At 37.4% G+C, this 20424-nt stretch overlaps 1 protein-coding gene and 1 long non-coding RNA gene across 3 annotated transcripts in view; both read left to right on the forward strand.

The window, feature by feature from the left end:
* The window catches only part of DMD (dystrophin), a 1241706-nt gene that overhangs the window by 60631 nt on the left and 1160651 nt on the right, over positions 1-20424 (forward strand). The window lies entirely within an intron of this gene.
* LOC310905187 lies at positions 330-16586 on the forward strand. Its single transcript, XR_014588846.1, has 2 exons — positions 330-3990; positions 15200-16586. It is a non-coding gene; the product is annotated as an uncharacterized lncRNA (long non-coding RNA).

Here is a 20424-nt window from a genome sequence, read left to right on the forward strand (position 1 = left end):
CATTCTTCTACCCTTTGTTCCAGTATCATAAGGAAGGAAAGGATCAAAATGGTGTCACGAGGCTTTTTTCATTTCACCTGTGGTGAAAGTAAAGAGGAGGAGGCAGAGTCTCACCTCTTGGGCAGCTGAGCACCAGAAGCCTCTCTTGGTTGTGGCACCCTGGTCCTCTGTGCTTGGGGAGCCCTGGGGTGCGGGGACCCCCAGGGTGGTGTGTCACCCAGCCACTGCTGTCCAGAGGCCTGCGGTCCCCTCCCTGGGGACAGAGGCCATGGCAGACCTCCAGGTAGGAGCTAAGATGTAGGAGGGTGGCAGGATTAATCCTCCGTAACTGTCCCTCAGCGTGCAGGTGGGACACTGGTGGAGCAACACGCTCAGCTCAGACCTGCAGAGCTGTGGTGCAGCCTTAGCATCTTTGTTAAATCACTAAGGAGGGTTTTTTTAAAACTTTCCAGTTTTGATGGAAAAGACTTAAACTCCTAAATTCAGTTTCCAAACAGGAATGAACTTTTGAACCTTTCACTAATGGTCTGAAGTAGCGTACTTCTCATGATACTGGTCTGCCAGATAGTCTGGAGGGACTGATTTTCTGAGGTCAATTAGCTAAACCATTATTTATATTGTTAATTTGCTCTATTTGTGTAGTGTTTTGGAGAGGTAGTACCTAGCAATAAGTGAAGAATTGATTTAAAGACTTAAGCTACCAAGAGTAACCAAAAATACATTGCTACCTTCTTTATATTAGTTTCTTGATATATTCCAGGAAGGTCATCATTAACTTTAGCTGTAAATTTATGCTCTCCATAATGGTGTTTCTGCTGATACAGTTTCTCTGGGCTAAATTGCCATGCTCCAGCAAGGTTTTCCTTTTAACAGCAGTACATGTATAAGGTTATGTGGAGGTGATTAGATCAAAAATTTGCATTTAAACTGGAGCATTTTATTTCATTCACAAGCACACTTACACTTTCATACGGGTTTCTTTTTTTATGATGAAATCATTTTAATTTATATATGTATATAGAACAAAAGGAGCTATCTCCAGAGGATGCAGAAAGCCTGTGTAACCCCTCACAGCATTTCAGATTATAAAGAAATAAAATATTCAGTGCCATGTAATTAAACAACAACAAAAAATCCTGTTTTATTCATGACTTGGTACTCTACTTGATTGTTTTATTTAATCCCTTAGTTGGTGAATTGTTGGAGAAAAATGAGTCAAATCTCATTACCTAGTTTATAGGTAAACATGGAATAAATTTGTTGTAACACAAGAAATACTGAAAATAGCTATCTCAATGTTCATTCTACATCACCGCTTTGTCTGGTGATGCCATGAAAAATACGTAACAGCTTTTGAATTGGCTTTCTTCACACTCTTCAACAGATGTAAGCACTGAAGGTGAGCAGGACAGTGAGCAGTCCCCTAAATGGTTTGAGAATGCCCTAAATTTGTTATCAAAACAAAGTGGCAAGTGTTTCTTTCCAGGAGCCCAGCTTGATAACTCCAGTCTCTTGTCCTTGCCTTTCGTCACTCAGCACTCAGGGCAATTCATGCCCTTCAGCTTTCTTCATCCTTCTCACTGCTTGTTCTTGTCCCTGGGCTCCCTTGTGCCTCCCCAAATCCACTGATGTGCACTGTCATCTGCAAGCTCCTGGGGGGAAGGAAACCTATGCAAGAAGAATGATGCATCTTGCAGGTAGTGCATGCTTCTCTGGCATGCACTTAGTTCACACTTCACAGCATCTAATATGCAGTGACTCTATGGAGATGTGGCTTGAATTGTATGGATCCCAAAACCTGAAATGAGAAGCTAAGCAATTTCTTGGCATGGTAGTGCATAAGGCTGTTTGGGTACAGAAACAGTGAAAAATGGGAATCTTATTTTTGAGTTCAGTGCTATCAAGAACAGACAGCAGACGACTTTTTTTTCCCAAATAAAATTTTAAGAAAGCTTATATTTAGAGATAGGTGTGTAGGATGTAAATTACAGGTTTTTTTTTTAAAACAGTTCTGAAACATTCGTAATCATAGATATCAGGCTTGTCTGAGAACATAGTTATATTCTTTGAAAAGGTGGAAGAGTGAAGTGAAATGGCCAGTTTGACTGTAAATTCACTTAGAGAGAGAGGTGCGTTGGGTAATGAGAAATAGTAACTGGATACTTTATTGTAAAATAAATAAATAAAAAAAATGGTACTGCTAATGGCTGTGTATTGATTTGCATTAAGTGAACCCTGACATTCTTGTTTCATGAAAGAGGCTTCACACTTCAGGAGAGAAGATTTGCTGGTTTAAGAGTACCCTGTTCATGATTCAGCAAAGTGTTTTAAGAAATTCGTGTTGATGAGCAGGAATATTGGCACACTTTTAGTGGCTGTGTTGCTGAGCAGGACAGAGGCTCTGAAGCGGTATGATTTCTCAGCGGCTTGAATCCCAAACACGCTTTGTATGTTAAAAAGAAAAATGAATAAAAAAAAATACCATGACCCAACAAAAATCAAACAAAACACTGGGCTTAATAGCAAATAATGTTATTATTTAACTTCTAATAATTTCATCCTCTGTATAGTTATCTAGAAGTTCTCATTTAAGGGACTACTTCTGTTTTTTTGTTTTGTTTTTAACCTCTGTCTTCTCTTCACATTCAACCTGGGTTGGTGGTAGCCTGAAATAACTGCATTCTCCTATCTGCTCACACGCCTACCCTGTGCAGCAGCATGTGATGCCTTCTGTGTGCCCTGAGGCATGATTCATCCCTCTGGGAGCTCCTCTCACCATAGAAAAAGCAGCAGAGCAGGGGCTTGGAGGAGATGGAGTCCCTTGTGCTTGGTGAGGAAACTTGCTGCCTCACATGGATTTAATTTTTCCAACATTTTCAAGTTTATTTGCAGAAATAAATATTCTGTCCTGACTCATTCTCCTTATGTCTTCCTTGCTTTGATAAAAAGGTGAAATACCTTTGATTAGGCACTGTTAGAGCATTGAACAAGTGATATTTAAATAGGTAGTTAGGATGAATGGATAAATCAGTGAAGATGAAAACTTAAAATTGATCTTTAGGTCATTGACTTCTTCCCTCTTGTTATTGACAACTACATATTTTCCCATACCTACCCCAACCTCAAATCTTGTGTGCAACTATGCTTCTGACTATACGCTAAGCAAGAGAGATTTATTTTTCCCTTCATTGAAATGTCCTAATATTTATTTAGTACGTTACATGCTGTGCAACAAGTCTTACAAGCTATGGAGAACCCATTGTGCTTTTCCACAGGCAGGGAAAGAATATGGGAATGGATCATGCTGGCCTCTTCATCCCCCAGCTGCTCCGTGTAAATTACGGCATATGGTAACTGCAATTTAATCCATGTCACGCAACTGTGCTGTTCTCCCTATAACACCCCCATCTCTCCTGAAAATGGTTTGAGATTTTGCAAAATGTGCATTTTAAAGCATATTGTTCATGTAAGCTGGACAGAAACTGAAGATATGTGGATTCAATCTGCAATACACCCTGAAACTTGCAGTGTCGTGTCGACAGATGGGGCAGGGGGTTATTTCTTGTTGCTTTTGTCTGAGCGCTTGATGCTGAAGATGCAGCTGCAGGCTATGCAGTCTCTTTTGAAAATTCACTGATGTCAGTAGAAATGAAACATGAGGAGGAAACACAGGAGGTACTCCTCTGATCACTGATTAAGCACAGGTGGCTCCCCCGTAACTGTGGTCTGATGGCCATGTACCTGGTCCTCTGGTGCTACCACTTTACCCATTCCAGGTGGTTCCAGCACGTTATGTGTCTGGGCAGCCTGCAGCAGGACTGGTGTTGTGCCAGAGGCTCTCAGGAGCAAAAAATAAAAATGTTCTGAGCTGCTGTTCTAGGACTGGTTTTATGCAGTTGTTAATTTAAGGGTGGGAAGGACAATACCATAGCAGTCATAAATATCAAAGGTATTAGTCCCAGAACACAGGGACTGCTGTCTGAGAATGCCGTAAGTGCTTGTGTCATTTGGCCTCTTTTGCCTCTCTGGTGGATAATAACCAATTGTAATATATGGATGCAGTTGAGTATCTGTGCTGCTTTTTTCATTTTTTTATTATTAATTTTTATTAGACTTCTTTTTACATCCGTGTGGCACATCACTGCTTTGCCAATTTGGCAAGAATTGATAATTTTGCTGTGGTTAAAGCACTTAAGATGTAATCAACTGCCTGCATTACTTCTCAGAGTATGGCTAGTCAACATGCATGACAGTGATCGTGAAATTCAGGGGTTTTTGGATTCCTTGGGTTTGTTTGTTTTTAATATTGAATGTGTTACTGACTATGATATAAATGGAAACTGCTGTTGCAGAAATATCAGTGCCTACTCCTTGCTAGTTTATAAGGATTTCTTCTGTCATAAAGTTTGAAGTGGAATGTCGTTTTATTTTTTTGGAAGCTATTTCTTATGCACAGAGTAACAAGCTATTGTGATACTATGTGGAATAGATGTACACATTTTTTTTTTCCTTTTTTCATCCTAACAGTAAAGTTACTTGGAATGAGAGTTAATATTTTGAATTTCAGTAGCATTTCAGATTATCGGATCTGACCGCCTTCCTTCCCAATACTAATAAATAGTTCTTGCATCTCAATCTCACTGAAAAGTAGATAGCTGTTTGTATGGTCTGTTACCAGCAGTAGGGCTGAAGTAGGGAGAGGTCACTTTCTCAGTGTGCCATGAAATCCTAATGAGGTTGTGGACAGAATCCGCAGGTTCTGTCCTGCATGTGCAGTTCGTACCAAGTTTCTTAATTTTTCCTAGGTGTGGTTCCTCATGGACTTGAAACTTTACGATGTACAGCTGTGTGCATGGCCACAGTCCATGAAGTATTTCACCAGATTGCCGAAATACTTTGTGTTAATGCTGCATTTACTAGGGGTATTCTTTGGGTGGCATTGTCTTTTCTCATCTTGCCTGTAAGTTTTCGAAGTAAAACCATTCTCTAAGCTTCCACCTGGATTTTACTTGTGAACTAAGCCTATCAGATCTTTCTTTCCAAGAGGGTCGCTGACTAAAATCTCATAAGGAAGCAACCAAATGCAGACTTCTGAGTTATTATCTTTAACTGACAGTTAGTGATCTGTTTTCCTTACATTAAAAGCCTCTGTTGCCTCTCAGCATTAATTCATCCAAATTTTGCAGACTGTTTTCAGCAAAGGATATTTTGTGAAGTATTAAGGTTTTTCACATGTAATATTACACTGCAATAGTTCATTACTTTGTGATAGATCATAGTCACTGAAGATACTGATTTAAAATATCTCTTTGGAAAAGTCTTCATGTTAAATCTGGCAAGTATCTGGATGGGGCTCCCAGGTGGAAACCGCTGGTGACAGGAGTGTTGTTCTATCAGTGAGATGTGAGGAGTGTGCAACTTGCTTACAAGCTAATTATTTGTCATTATCATGTTGAATTTCCAAAGTGCCAGATGTATTAGAAAACCAAAGTGACATTGCCTTGAGCATTTTTCCTTAGTAGCTCCTCAGTGACAGTGGAGTAGAAATGTGTATTTAGGTTATATTGCGATGGACAAAGGTTTTCACAGGTTTTGTACTTGCGGCTGGAAGCAAGATATAAATTACAACATTAGAGGCAGAATGAATGTGTGTGTGAAGAATGTACAGAGTCACTGTGAATTTTATGAAACAGGGTGATCAAGTGTATTAGAATAAGATTGTTGTGGCTAATTGGGATCTGGAGTAAGTGTTTTCCTTCTCCAGCTTTGCCAGATCTGATGTTCTTCCTTACTTTTTGGTCTCCAAGCCTTGCATAATATTTCTAACCTTGAGCAGATTTATCCTGAGCTCATGTCTGTGCTTTTAATTCAGCTCTCTGTTTCTTTTGAGTATATTAAGGTGGTACATAGTGTTTATTACTTGAGCTTTGTTTCTAACAGAATGTATTAACATTGATTGAAATCTCCAGCAACTTGTTTTATGTACTTCACAGGCATTGAATCCTGAATTAATTTTCTACATGACAATTGAAATTATTTTAGTTAATGTCAATAGAATCAATTGCATATCTGCCAGATGGCTGGAAATTTCACTGGTTCAGGACAGCAGTGCTTGATAACAATCAGGGTATAATGCTTGTGGCATAAAAAGAGGGTAAAAATCTCCATGCAGCTATTTGAAACACATGCAAGGATTCAAAATCTGAAAAACTGTAAGCAGATTATATATTCTTTTATACTGTGAAATGTACTTTGAAGTATAAACTGTCCAGGGAGATATTTAGCAGTAACAAGTTTTTGGCTCGCCTTTTACATAACTGCTCAGAATAAGTACGTGAATTAATAGGGTTTTAATTGTTGATTGTTAAATTGATTTTCCAGCTGCTGAATTAACAAGAAAAAATGTTGACTTTAAGATTACTGTAAATGACTCAAGATCCACAGAACCACAGATTTCACTGTTAGCTGTCAATAATGGGGCAAAAACTTCTTTTGATCCTAAAAGGAGCTGGTAGGTTTGAGAGTAGACCGTGTTGTACTGTAGTACCTCTTTCTGTAGTAATAGTATATGGCAAAAAAAATGAGAAATCTGTTAAGAATAATATTATGAATAGTGATGATGATTTAATGGATCTTTTAATAAAAATATAACACTTTCAAAGTGTTATGAAGTAAAATGAATGTGTGTGGTGGTGTTTGTTTGTTTGTTTGTTTTCCTTAAAATGTTAAGGACTTCGTTTTAATTCTTTCAGTTGGTTTTAGGGTTGTTGGGTTTTATTTATTTATTTTATTTATTTATTTTTTGCTGCTTTTCTTAACATTGGATATCTCATGCTTAGTCCATTCTAGAAAGTATTTTGGGCTGCAGCTCCCACCTGTGTCACTAGAAATGAGATAACATATAGGAAGATTAGCATTGCTTAAAAACTTAATTGTTAAAGTCTGGGGAGGGAAACTTGTAAGTACATACTCCTGAGTAGATAATTCTTGGGGATTTTGCAAAGTTGAAACATGCTTTTCCCATTATTTAAAAGAAAAAAAATCTCTTTACATCTCTGTTTTTATACATGCTTTTATTTTTTTCTTAACTGCTATTTACTGACTGTCTTTCTGTGATTGCATTCTTGAAGTCTCATATGCATTTATTTTTATATCAAACTGCATCTTAAATATTTAGCAAAGTTCACAGAAACAAAGAAAACCCAGCCAGTTCTGTAATTCATATCTCATGGGTATCTTCCAGTTTCATTACTGATCATATTTGTATCTCTAACAACTCGACCACCTCCCTTCCTTATCTAAGCTGCGTGAGGTATTCCTGTATTTCCTGGAAGGTCTGTTCAGATCTACTTCACACCTTGTGTCACCCATCTGCAGCTGTCAGCATCTCCCAGGGCACGGCCAAATAGCAAAACTTTCCAATTACCTTCTCTTGTAGATGAGAGTACCCTTACATATTTATTGTAATGCTGACTTCATCATTCCCTTTGTTGTACTCCACCTGTGACAGGATTTATCATGATAACTACAGCAACTGTTGGAAGTGGTGTTCAGACCAATAGTCATCATTGGTACTAACTACGCACTTAGTGTTTCTTTACTGTCATCTCTTGTCCTTCCACCTTGCCCTCGTTTTTCCTTGTCTCTCTTCCGTATGCTGTATCTGTCTACCTATATCTCTATCTATACATGGTCATGGACATAAAAATTCTTCAGGACAGGTACTCTTTCTGTTTGGAATCATTGGAATCAGTGCTCTGCAGCACTGGGGTTTTGTTTTATCCTAGTGCTTTTGGCTCTGCCATAATATCAAGGTGCAGTTGCAAGCTCCTGCACCTCCTGACCAAAGCTAACCATGCCACCGTTTCTGCTGTGAGGGAGCAGCATTATTCAAGGATGCCAGAAATTCAAGAGTCCTTCTGTTCTTCTCTTCTTCCACCTTTCTACATGCTTGTTGCAAGGTACTGTAAGTGCAAGCTTGTATGGCCCCTGGTTGGTATGGCTGAACCAGTGCTCTGTGTGAAACCCAGCCCTGCCACTGGGATCAGGGGGGCTGGTGCTTGGACCAGTCTGTTACTGGGGAGAAAAAATGGTTTTGTGGCTTATTGCCTGTGATTTACAGCCTTCATAGCTTCATAGCTTTTTTTTATTATTATTATTATTAAATTGCAACCTGTCTCAACTTTTTTTTCAGAGGATTGCATAAATAGTATTTCACATACTATGCTGGAGTTACCACATTTTTTAATAAACTCCAGGCTGTAACTGTTGCCAATTCTAATTTTTGCTTAGTTTCTTTGATTTTTCTTATTTTGTAGCAGTTATTTAGTAGCAGTTGATGGAAATTAAGGATACTCTGTTTTTCTTTATTTGCTGTTGCTTCAGATATTTTACATTAGTCAATTAATTTGGCTAGCTCTTGGTGAGTTTTCATTTCTCTGGACAGTCAGTATGTCCTAGAAGTTAAGGTGGTTTAAAAAAAAGAAAAAAAAAAGGCAATTTGGGCAAAAAATTCAGGAGTAAATTTGAATTGAAATAATGAACAAAAGAGTTGGAGACTTTAATTTTTTTAGTCTTCTGAAATATTTGGACCTTGCTACTTTCTCAGTTCAGGTATCAGGTTCATGATTATTACTCAATAAGGTAATGAGATGAAGTTAAAATCATAAGAGAATTGTTACAAAGTCTAAATGTTAATGCTATTCTTAATCCTTCACAGAAATGGAAGAAAAGCTGTCAAGCTAATGGTGAGGGAGGGAGCCTTGTTCTGTTTCATACTGTAGCCTTTCTTCTTCAAAGTCCCTTTATCTCTGTGTTTTGAGGACTTTAGCTTAATGTGAGTCAACTTCTTGACTCTGTGTCTGAATTTCTTGGCTGTTTTTGGACCAAATAATCTGTATATTTGTAAAGGGAGGAGGGGGAAGTATTTTTTTTAATAATACTTATTTCTACTAACCAGATACATAAAATAATGGTTTCTTTTCATACAAATACTCTGTAGCAAAAAGAATGCTGGATGCCTAATATAGCATGTTTTATTGGAGTTTTTTTTTTTTTTACATATTTTCCTGCCAGTTTTTCAGAAAAATCTAAAGGGATACCAGAGATAAGTTTCTATTAATTTCTTCCAGCATCAGCAGCTTTACAGTGGTATGGTTGATTTCTGTAGGGTTTCCTTTTCTTTGCAGAGTGACATCACAGTCCAAGATTTAGGAAAAAGCTAAAAAAAAAAAAAAAATTATTGCTTTGACAAACACATTGGCTGTTTCACCTCCTTTATCCAAAGTAGGAACAGTTGCATTTATTTGTGGGCCTCTTATTTAACTTCAATGGATCTAACCACCTGAAACAATGCTTCTGGTGGAATTTCAAAAATATGTCCTGAGGAAATCTTCTTTGCTGTATTAGAGGGTTTTTAATGTCCTTCCCAAGAAAACCTGAGCCTCATTTACCTAATGTTTTAGAGTGAAAGATGAGAGCCCCTCTTTTCCCTTCTGTGAACTCCATGGCCAGGAAGATTTAGTTCCAGAGAATCCTTTCAAAAAATCGGTAAGTAATTTTCTGGCAGATGCCCTACTCAGTGAGCTGGCACGGTTGTAGCAAAGTTTACTTTATACCATTTGACAACTCAATGTCCACTTCAGTAGTTTCAGAGCTAAAAATCCTAAATATGTTAAGTTCATACTTTGAAAGTGCTCTGTCTGAAAAATATTGCCCCCAGTGCAAAAGCTTAATCAGCAGTTGAAAATGAGAAACAAAAGGATGGCTGTCTATTCCTAAGCTTTTAAAGTAAAAAGTTTACTTTTAAAGTAAAAATATGTTTCCACTTTCAGAACTAGCAAGAGACTAGGGAAGAAATAGAAGGATGTAAATATCATGGTGGTTTTCTAAGAAATATCCAGCAGGAGAAAAAAAAAAAGGCAAGCAGTATCTACCTCCTTTTATTTATTTATGTATTTATTTATTTAATTGTTAAATAGTTTTGATGGTAGAGAACATACTTAGATTCTTTTGCTTCTTGTCCATGCTGTGACAAAAACACTTCGGTGAAAACATGTTGAAGTGCTCTTGCAAGTGGGCAGCAAGCATCTTACAAGGTGTGAAGCATGCGGTACTGGAGGAGTTTGTTTAGCATATTGGGGACTGTGGTGCAATCCCTTAGAGTTGTGTAGGCAAGCATATGCAAATAACTTCCTGTGGAATACCTAGTTAATCTTCAAAGTCATTGGGAACCTTTAGTGCCTGATGAACTCGATAAAAATTAAGGCTATGTACTACACTGTAAAATAAGAGCCTGTATCTTAAAATAAACAACACTTGACAGTAACAGAAGAGTTAGTTATTGGGTGGTTAGAATCATGTACATAAATTTTGAGCACATATCTGAGCTTAGCACAAGGACAGTTTATTATGATGCCCATCTTGCTTTAAGAGGCACTTAGAATGATAAATACCTACAGGAGTGATATTTAGTGATCTATGTATTGTCAAAATTTTTTGTTTGCTAAAAACTAGTAAACAAATTTCAGGATCAGAACAGAAAAAAAGTCTTTCATTGCTATTGTTAGTCACAGTTAGTTTTCAAGAGATTGAAGGCTGTTTTATGCTTCATGTAAGCCACCTACTAAAGATGACTATTTCATCAGCCAGCTTCTGCTTTTTGCCATTCCCTAGAGATCTTCCATTAAAAGAAATCTGTTGATGATCACCAGACATATTCATGTGCTTCCCATCTTAAGGATAGCTGCTCTGTTCTTTTGTGTGTTAGTGCATAAGTAGTGCATATTCCTCTCTTCCGATCCCCCCCAGAAGCTAATGTTTGCTGTATTACAACAAATGGATGTTCTGCAGAGCTTTTGCTTCCTGGTGTTTTGCTGCATGTTTGACTAAAAGACTTTTTCTTTTCATGTAAATACAAATGCTTTCTTTCTAGATTAAGAGAAATAGGCAGCACTTCTACTGAACTATAATTAAAAACATATTGTCTTGTTAATCCTCATCTATTGTATTGCATTACCTATCAGTTTGTATTATTGTCTTTTCTGGATTTTTTTTTGTTGTTACTTCATGACTCCTTTGTCTTTTTTTGTTTGTTTGTTTTGTTTTCAGATTTTGAGTATACTTTCAAATTCATTTTGTTTTTTAGTTATTTCATAATTTAGCTTCCATGGTACAACACATAAATTTGTGCGGTTAAATATAATGCATCTGAGACAAAATCACTGGAAACAACCTCACTTCAATTTGTGTTGTTTGCTGTTTACTGAGCAAGTAGATGTACTGTGCTGTTGTTCCTTTGCAGCAATAATTCACTTTATTGCTCTAGTATTCTTCCCTGTTTCTCAAAGGATTCCATACTACTATAATATGTGATAGTTATCTCGCTGTGTGCATTTAACTGAAATTATATTGTTGTTTGGAGTTAAGATTCAAAGAAATGGGCTGTCTTAATGGCCTGTGCAATATATCAGTAGCAACTAGTATGTATCAACTCAGTGTAAGGCTTTTAAAAGCAGCTGCATGCACAAGGAAAACTGCTGCTAACAGAGTGGCCTCAGATCTCTGAAACCAGTGGCTTTTGTTGGAGTGCTGCGAGGTCATGCTTTCAGCGTGGGAAGAACTGTACTCTTGAGTCCACGAAATAGTGATCACAGTTTTGTTGTTCCTACTACTTGAAATTATTTCAAAAAAAAAATAAAAATCAGTAGATGTCAACTGGAAGAGGTTGTCTGATTTCCTTTTGGTGTTTCACCTGATTATGTTGAGAGGTTCATGTCAGGAGTTGGTTCTTTCACGCTACTTGGAGAGTCAACTGGTCTTCTGTATTTCAGAAAACCTCGTTAGTCATAAACGGAACCAGTTTACCTGCCTGCTATGTAAGAAGAAAGCCTGCTGTTTTCTGAGGACTTTTCATCTGCTTTTGTGGAAGGATAACAGATGCATTATGCATGATGTTCCTTCTCATTTGGATGCAGCGCATGACTCAGTTGCTCATTCACATATTGATCTCCCAGGCGCATATTCTCTTAGGCCTAGTTTTCATGGCATTTAACATAGGTTTGTTTGGCATCAAAACCCTGTTTTAATAAAAGTGACAAGGTAGATTTTTCTCTATGAAAATTTAATCTTCTGTATGCCTGCACTGATTGAATGCAAGGCTTGATTTGGTTGTATTTTGTTTGGAAGAGTGGTGAAATCTTGTCTACTTCTCTTTGTGGTCGCACTGTCTTCATCAGTTGTCTCACTTTTCTAGATGGCTGTTACAGACATTAAAAAACAGCACCCCGTGCTTTATTAATTAGAGCATGGAAGAGATCAAAGCTTGAGACAGAAGAGATGTTTTCAGCGGCAGGCCACGGTTTTGTTAATGTAGCACTGAATGCTCGAACAGATTATTCTCAACCTAAAAAAACATCGGCTAGACCTAAACTGCTGTTTTCCACCTCTCTGGTTTGTCTTTCAGGGAGATGTGGGCAGGTTAAGCTGTGGGAGAAGTAACTTCTCCAAGCTGAGAAACCAAAACCATCTTATATGCATTTGCTACTCTGTTCAGTGCATGTGTAGGGGATTATTTTTAATCTTAATATCATCTCCTGGGTGAAAAATGTTGGAGTAGGAACAGTAAGGGCTTATATGCATTGCTTGTGTCTAGGACACTTGGGTCCCAGCCTGGAAGCTGCTATTAAATGCTGCTTGTAGCTTCTTGAATTCTTATTTTATTACATTCTCTGTATTTTATATAAATTTAAACAGTGGTAGCATTTTTTTTCAGTGGTTTTGCTTGCTAACAAACTTCATGTTGTTGTATAAAGAATTTCCTTTAATTTGAATTTTTCCACTTGTACTTAAAAGCAGGGAAATTGTAAAAACAGCACTGCAGGAACTGAGTTAGGGTGTAATAATAATTTATACATATGTTAAGAATAGTCATTAGTATAGCACCTAGCAACACAGCGGGCATGACTTATTACACAATATTGTATTTGCTTATTGCCTAAGTGGAACACAAAGCAGTTATAACTGATTACATGTTAAAGCACACAGTTGTGAGAGTCAATTTCCCCACGATTCCACTGGTGTTTTGTTGGAAAATGCCACGATAGCGTTACGAATCAATTACTAAGTAGTCGTTAGGAGGAAACACATATTGAATGTATTAATCACTTCCACAATAAATTGTATGACTACACAATAAAAGCATACATGCTGTTTACAAAGGTTATCATAAATCTAAATTTTTCCCTATATTATTCAATTAAACCCATAAATAGGAGAGCAAGATGTTGAAGAAACACCTTATCACAGCTCAGGCATAACAAACACGGGGCTGAAATATCCCAGCAGCTCAGAAGGTACAGACTGGGGCATGGAGCCATTATGTTATTAAAGATGCTCAGAGCTGTGCATCATCACTTTTATGGGTCTTCTCAGGGGATCATTGGGTGGTTCAGGTGGGCCTGCTCAGGGCCAAACCTTCTGCATGAGGCTGGGTCCTCGGGAGCCCCCAGCCTCACTGCGCAGCTCCCATGGACGGGCATGAACCAGTTCTCAGAGGGGTGCGGAGCTACAGCACGGCTGGTATTTGTGGTGGATTTCATAGAATCATTAAGGTTGGAAAAGACCTCCAAGATCATCTGGTCCAAATATCACCCTACCACCAATGTCACCCACTAAACCATGCCCCTAAGCACCAGGTCCAACCTTTTCTTGAACATGCCCAAGGAAAGTGACTCCACCACCTCCCTGGGCAACCCGTTTTAATGCCTGACTGGTCTTTCTGAGAAGAAATGTCTCCTCATTTCCAACCTGAACCTCCCCTGGCAACTGCCATTAAGACCACCACTGGCTCAAACTCTGTTGTGCCTCCTCCCTATGATATGAAGGCAGATCTTTCAAGTAAAATTAGAACTTCCTGTTCATCTTTAACTCTTCTGACTTATTTTTACAACTTCTGAAACAGCATCACTGTGACCAATGAAAGCACTTTTCCTTAGACAGTATCTACATTTTGATATTTGAGTTTTCCACTTCTTTCTGTTGTTCTGTATGTGTTCAAAAAAGACTTTCTACGTACGTTTAATTTTCCTACCTGTAGCTGCAAAGTTTGAGAAGTAAATAGAAATGCATAAAAACTTATTTTCTTCAAGAGTGTTATTCATTTAAGAAAGCATGCATTTAATCAAGATGTAATAGATTTGATCATTATGGAGTTGGGGAGATTCAATGAGATAACTACTAATAGATTTAAAATATACAAAAGAAAGCAAGCTGTAAATTATATTTAGGAGAAAAAAATCCAATTGACAAAGAATGTGGGGAAACAATTGCTTGGGAAGTATCATACAGCACTAATACACCTTTAGATTTTACTGGATAGAGTATCAAAATAATAATTTCAGACTGGTGTCAGTGACGTTTCAAAGTCCTTGAATAAATTCCTGTAATATTTAAAATCAGTAATACGTGCTTATCACCTTTTTCATATTTTTCTGTGTTCCTCCCTCACAAAATAAAGGGAAAAATGAATTATTTTCTTAGTTGAACAGTTTTTCTCTTGTCTCTGACAGTAAACCTGATAATAAGTTGTACAAATTACATAGAAGCATAAAATATGTTTTACAAAGTGCATGATTGAATGCACATCTAATTTTGGGGTAGATAGGAATGTATCAGGCTGCAGGTACCTTGCTGAATTCATGACAATAATTTGAACCTGCTATTCAGTAATATAAATGAGGCTTTAAGAGACTAGAGTGTATGTGCAGGAAGAAAAAAAAAAGTCTGGAAAATGCGACAGTGTGTACCTGTTTCCTCTGAAAGTACAGAATATTATCCCCTAATGTTCTCAGTCATGCTATGTTATATGCTTTGTGGAGCTGCTTGGAGCAGACTGCTCTTCCACAAGCCTTAGGCCAGGGGACATGTATGTCAGGTGGTGGTGGTATGTAGTGACTGAAGGCTGCCGTGAGAACCGTATATATTTATGTGCTTGTGAACAGAACATGCCTTCATCACCACGGCCCTTCTGTTGAATGTGTCTACTTAAATGTTTTGATTCAAAAAATAATCATTTGCCCTATTTAATGTATGATTGTACCTTTTCTCATAGCAGTTTGCTCCCCTAACTTAAACAATACTAAGTGCCTATGAAATTTCACTAGTGTGCACGGATTGACGCGACATTTCTTTAAAATTGCAGGGCTATGGAAGCTCCACTGAAATCTAATAGCTCACACAGGATATCATAAACATGAGACTGCTGTACGTGACACCTCTAAACTTTCAGCAATAAGTAATGAAGAAATGTGAGAACAGAGAAACACAGGAGATCTGTCTGGAGCCTGTCTTTATATGTGGAGCGTTTCATTTAAGAGACTCTTTCAGTTGTCCACCATTGCTGCATTTGCACGTAGAAAATATGCACAAGAGGAGGAAAATACTGCTTTTTCATCGCTGTTAATGCTTTTCCAGGTGTCTTTGAATGCACAGGGCTTATGCTCGCTGTCTAGAAGGACTTACATGAGAAGAGAGGGATTCCTGTCTCTCTTAGTCTGGTCCCTCCCATGAATGAAAACTGGATTCTTTCATGCTGAAGATACTTAATGTAAGAGGATTTGCAGCCCCCCTCACCCCAGCTCTCAATGCAGATGTGCAGCTCTCAATGCAGATGTGTACATCAAGGCCCTAAACCACACTTCTGTCCCAGAAAATGGTAGTTTCCTGTACTTCAGGCAGGGTGAAAAGCCTATCTGAAAGGCAAACTATACCTGAAACAGGGAGGGGGAAAACGTGCTCAAATTCAGTTGACAGAAGTTTCTTAACATGTGGAATACAGTACAGATCCTCTAACCCTGTTGGTACAGCAGCACAAATAACAGTGATGCAGTCTGCTTTGAAAGGTCTGTAAATGCTGCAGCATTTAAGGTATATGGGGATTTTTCATTAATCTCAGTTTTTGACGGATAAAACATAATGGGATTTCCTCATAAAACTCTGAATGGATAATAAGACATAGAAAACCTCTATGCTTTTTGTTTTAATTCAAATGGTCATGCATTATTCAAGGTGAAAGCCTACTGTATTAATTTAGGAAACATAAAGCACAGCTAATACTGATCCTTTCCTTCTTGCAAGGAAGGGAATAACATTTAAACATGTTTAATTGATGCTATTTTTTAAACCACGACCTGTATCCCAGTAACTTGCTCTTTGCAAAATCTCACTAATGAACTACTGTGAATAAATGAAGGAGAACAGACAATATTTTCAGGGCTCCTTAAAATAAAATAAAAAATCAAAGCAAATTGACCCTATGTCTAATGAAGGAGCTGCATGTGGTCCTTGCTAGAATTTACTTAGATTACCAGGAAAGGGAATCCCTGTTCTTAGGGATGGTTATAGGGAAGTTTGGATTACCTGATAGACTATTCAGTTGTGATGAAGTCAGGAGATAATACGAATGCTGACATCTTAGGTCTCAGAAAATCAAACTGAAAGTTATTTCTAAGCACAATTGTATGCTGCTTTAAGTATTCTTTCTATATTAGCAAATAAATATTGTTAATAAATAGCACAATATTCCAATATATTGTTAGTGCTTTTTTATGTTCTGTTTTGTTTGCTAATTAAACCTTTCAAATGCTTATTTATATTACACAAATGGCAGTTTATGTAACTGAACTGTCATTTTCCTGTGTTTGGGGATATCTTTGAGAAGAGAATGGAAATCATAATTAGAGGTGTTGCTGCTGAAACGAGCTGGTGTGAATTTGAATTCCATCCCAAAACCATACCTAGGGAAAGCACAGAAAAGTTAATTTTGTGTACCCATGCTAGATTACATACAGTACAGGAACCATTTCTGAAGTATTGACAAATGGTTAGTGTAAAATTGACCCCACGTGAGTGGGTCATTAAAGGTATGAGTAAAACTTGCTAACTTGGATGGAAGTAAAAAGAGCCAAAATTCATAATAATGGAGAGTGCTGAAAGGATACCTTGCTGTGAAAGGTACACTGCAGACAAATACACTATTTGCTATATTTACTGCATATGTTACTGTCAAACATATACAATACTCTTGGGCAACCATCAAAAACCATTTGAAATGTGTATGGTACAAGCACAGATGTAGAGTATTTTAAGTTGCAATATGGGTGGTGTCCTCATTGTTTCATAAAAACTTTTGCATACTTTCAAGCTACATGTTTATAAAACACTAGGAAGTGAAACATGTATCTTATTTTCTAATAATGTCCCATTTTTGTTCAGTATTAAGTGCCCCATGATAACTGAAGATTGCTGGATAAATGAAATTTCCAGTATAGGTGCAATGACATTACTAGGTTTGAAACAGAAGAGTGGGCTGGAAAAGTAACTATAAACATGGCTGTGCAGGCTATAATTATAGCTAAAGTCTGTTCTTGTGGAAACAAAGGAAAAAAATTCTTCCAATGCATTTAAATTTTTTTGGGTGCATAAAATTAAGGATTCCTTCTCTTAGAAAACTGACCTCATCAAAATATTCCAACACTTTTACTTTGCCCCATATTTTTCTTTCTGGTGCTTATAGGTGGCTGAGGGTTTGTAAGCCACACGGTGCTCCCCAGTGCATGCCGTGCTTAAAGCTAGGTGAGAATAGCATCTCTGCCTCCAGCTTCTCAGTGAGGGAGTTCCTCTGTTTTTCCATAAGGATGGGGTATGCTGCTTCATCCCGTATTTAGAGAACAAATTACAGAAGTTTGCTTTAGAAGACGGCAATGTGCTTTTTCAGGAAAGAAGGGATGGGAATGATATACTCTTTTTAAGTAACAAGACTGAAAATCCCATGGAAATGGGATCATGATGGATTAGAAAAAAAAGAAAAGACTAGAGTAACAAAAAAAAAATTATGATTGCATGCTTACAAGTTTCAGAGAGGTGGCCTACTTCACCAGAAATGGCAATAGCTCTTAGCTCTGAGAGAGCAAAAAATAAAAGCAGCAACAAGTAAGTCCTTGAGCTAGACCATCGTACAGGATGAAAATGTTAACCTGACTTTTTATTCGCTAGGAGAATTGAAAACACATTGGCATATAGCTGTGAATGTAACATCAAATAACTTTTTCTTCATTTGTATTTATATAGTCTTTTATGGTGGTTATATAGTTATGTAATCTTCATTTATAGTCAATATTCACCTCACCAAAAAGCAAGGTTAGGGGGGGTCTGAGTTGGCTGAGCTTGTTTGAAAAGCTACAGGAGGGTGTTAAATGTGGTGCCTTGACTCTGTTGGAGGTGGCGGCAAAAGTATGGATGTAGTCCAAATGGAACTCAAACCGATGATTATCTGTGGCCTCTTCTATGTGTAATACTTTTTCCACTGAATTCAGTACGGGCTAGAACAGAACAGAGTCCATACATAATAGGCAGCTAAGCAGCAACAGGAAATTTGTAAAGAACTTTCAAGGATAGTTGCGTTGTAATAATTTTAGGGATTTATGATATGTCTAAAATTAGTTTTCAGTGTTCACTTCAAGCTGTATGGTATTGCTGAAGTCTTAACTGATGGTTAATACTTGTTTAGATCAAGGAGATCATAGATAAATATTTCTTGTTAATTGATCAAACGAAATGTAAGATCTAATTGATTCTTTTTATGCTTGTTCTTGATTCTGGCTGGCTGAGATACAGATCAAATTGTTATTTCAGTTGTGTCTGTTCTCCTTTCTACAGATACACACTAAATAAGATTAACAAGAACAAGAGGACAAGGAAAAAAACAGAGCAGTCATTTTGATTTTTTTTCTCTTGCTTTTCAAGGATTTTTTGATGTTTTTGAGTGCAATTAAACTAAAACAGAGTATTTGACTGCAGCAAAGAACTGATGAATATTATGTATACCTTAGTTATTAATACACTTGATCAGCTATGAAAAATATCAGTTGAAACATCTCTTCTATGAATACAGCGTGGAAAGCTTGTAGTAAAGTAGTAGTTAGCTTGTAGTTAAGTACTACAGAGGCCAATTATTTTTAACATCTTGATTTCAAGGTCAATATAACTTGTTTCTTTTCAGAATAATAAAGGAAAGGCTGAAAAAAGATTTCATAGACTTTTCCTAACTGTCCTGTTTTGGGAGGTCCTTATGTATCATATGTGTGTATATATATATATATAAATACAATGCAAAATCGTCTGTGCCATGAGTGGTAGGTGGAATCAGAATATATAGTCAAAATATATTTCATATGCCTTGTTTCACATTAATAATTGATGAACACTGCATACATTGATTTTAATTTATTTATTTATTTTACTTTGATATATAATGCATGATTTTAAAAATACAAAGCACCAAATAAGTCTTGGGGTTTTTCAGGGGGGATCTTGAAATATTCTTTGATTGTATTTGTAGATAAAATTTTGGTTATGATTAGAGGTATGAACAGCTGCCTAATTTAGAAGTCAAGTATAAAGAAAATGAGTGGGATAATCAGGAAAATCTGAAGTGTCCTCTTTCCTTTTTACACACCCTTTTTCAAAACAGAAATCAAAATTATAGGAAATGTTTGTGCTGTAAAATGACATGTAAATGCTTTATCATGTGAAATCACTTGATTTAATTTGTTTCCATTTAACAATCAAAATATGAGAGTCTGCATCAGATCAGAAAAGCTTCATAGGAGCTGGCATGAGACCACAGTGATTTTGAGAGGTGGGTGTAACGACGCTTATGTACAGCCATCTTTGTTTTATTTTGCTGTAGGTATTAGATTTTTCTTCTCTTTATGATGCACTTGGCTCAGTGTAAAGAAAGTTCTAAATGCTCCAATAAGCACGCCTTTTTTTTTTTTTTTTTTTTCTTTTGCTCCTTGCAAATGGATGAAATTGGGCACAGTCCCAAATCAGTTGTTGTAATGTTCTGGCTGTCAAGCAGCAGACAGAAAAAAGTTATTGGGTCAGTTTAATGCTTTTTCCAGACAATATGCCTTCATTTGGCATAGCTTTTCTACAACTTCAACAGAGTCATTCATTTTTATTTTTTAGGAAAATCTAGGAGGGAGAAGAAATAGTAGGCAACAGCTATCTGTACTACCTTGCTGGCAGTGCTTAGCTGCAGTTAACTCAGGCACACAACAGCTCTCTGCGGTATGCTGCTGGAAGTGTTATCCCCGCTTACAGGATTTCTCGTTCGACCGTCAGCACTGCTTTTGCTGGGATCTCAGGGGAGGAAGAAAGAAATAATGCCGAAGAACTGATCTAGTGTGCTGCATCTGAGGGCATGCTACTAAAACTCTTCTCCAGCGAGACTTTAGCGAGATTTTACTCAGAGGCTGGTGCTTGTGTTCATTGGGGATTATTTTTTTTTGCAGGGAGGACGTGACCTGTGCAGCAGTGCTGTTACGAGCGGTTGAAGAGTTATGCAGTAAATTGCTTGGCACT

The sequence above is a fragment of the Anser anser genome (assembly GCF_964211835.1).
Source record: "Anser anser genome assembly, chromosome: 1".
Taxonomy (NCBI): Eukaryota; Metazoa; Chordata; class Aves; order Anseriformes; family Anatidae; genus Anser; species Anser anser.